The sequence below is a fragment of the Chenopodium album genome, chromosome 9 (genome assembly GCF_948465745.1).
Source record: "Chenopodium album chromosome 9, dcCheAlbu1.1, whole genome shotgun sequence".
Lineage (NCBI taxonomy): Eukaryota > Viridiplantae > Streptophyta > Magnoliopsida > Caryophyllales > Amaranthaceae > Chenopodium > Chenopodium album.
Window position 1 is genome coordinate 58,875,207 of NC_137842.1, and position 1,969 is coordinate 58,877,175.

The window sequence follows — 1,969 nt, forward strand, 5'->3', positions numbered from 1 at the left end:
TGACATAAACTTCGGCAACCCACCACAGCGCGCCCAACGAAACGACTTCCCACATAAGCAATCTCATACCAACTAAGGAAAAGCGAAAAAGTGAGAGTGAGGGATAGCTCAAGTGGTTAGAGCTTCCCTCCCGGTCCTAGGTGATCCTAGGATCGATTCTCATCACCCGCCCTTGTGGCTCTCTAAACACCAAAAGGAAAAGCGAACAACAACAGCATGTCCACCATTGGCAGAAAGAAATACGCTTGGTTGCTCAAACAAAGCATTGATATGTCTCTTAACCAATGTATGCACTTCTTTAAACCTTAACGTTAGGTACTCCTCAGCAATTGAAGGATCCATGAACAACACAAATGACATTAAGTGCCTCAACCGCATTTCAATTATGTCCGTTGCTGCGGGAGAATGAAGCAACTTAAGCTTCTCTTCATCTTGTTTTGAGAATTTAATTTCATTAGTCGGAGTTACATTTGTAAACATTCTGATGGCCCTTTGTTTGAATTTATGCACAATGATACAATACAGAATCTCCTGTACAACAAGTTTTCTCTTCATCTCCTGTACTTGATCAATTGTCATGAAACACATAATACCAGTTTAGTCTTTATACTTAGAAATCAAAGGATACCAAAGTAAGTTATTTGTGTGAGTCTCTCTCATTACTCAACTTCACAAGCTCCTGAAAAACCATAGAGGTGAAGTAATTAAAACACCTTGTCTTGCATCAAAATATCCATAAGATCTTTCCCAACAGTTGACTCTAACTGAAGAGGCAGTTTTGAGTTATGTGCTCTGACCAACCTTTTCTTGTTCAGTCTTGTGGCTAACAAGGAACATCCCTGCATACCAACAAAATGTTGAGATCACAATCAAAAGGTAGCATGAGGAAGAAATTACAACATTTTTAGAATAAGGTAAATACACTGCTCAGAAGTAACATTTTCAGAAATTAAACATTTTCAGAATAAGGTAAATACACTAATAAGGAAATGGACGTTTATAATTATTGACATATTTAAATCATTAAATATTTAGCTAATGCTTTGTTGTATTGAATAGTTTTTTAACTAGTGTTGGTCATGCTATAAATGTGTTATAATAATTATAAAATAAATGTAAAAGTAAACTATTGCAATTATTATGAAACGTAAGGAGTAAAAAAAGTGAACATTATGAAAATTTTAACAATTTTTTTATAGCTACATATTTTAGGATAATAAATACCTATTCAAGTATTCAACGACATATTTCATGATATAGTTTTTATCACTTTCTCAATTTCCCCGAGACACAAAGTTTTAAAAGAAATAAACTAATACTTAGATTGTTAAACAATGACTAGTCTACATTTTCTATAAATGGCTTCAAACAACATGAAACAAATTATATTAAAATTATTAATCAATTGACAAATCACATAATACATAGATACAATATGTTGTGATACACCATGGTGCCCAGGTGTAAACCATGTTGCATCTCCATGAAAATTATCAACACAATAGAAAAAATGACCATGTTTTGCAAGTTATTGAGCATAAAGGGGGAAAAAGTTAAGAGGCTGCAACCAGATAATGCTTTTACAATGTGATAAATTTAAAAAGCTTTAATGAGAGGCAGCTGGTTTTGAAACATTTTAGAGTGAGTTTAAGTATGCCACTTTTGGAACTGACATCCTTACAAATGTTTTATCCCAATAATGTGTCCAAACTTACATTAGGTAATAAGTTGTTTTCTATTTTTTGTAAATGTTTTTGAAGCAACTTTAAAGCAAGAAGTAGAAATTACAGAAAAACAAGATCAAGTTCTTTTTTGGGTAAGACAAAGAATAATAAGGGGAAGAAATGGAAAGAAATGTTCCAAAATTCGGATTCTATGAACGGTGATCTATATATTTAAAAGTGTTGAAGAAAAGAAAGAAAATGTTGATTATGGAAAAGATGTTTCTAGTATTTTGAAGATTCATTCT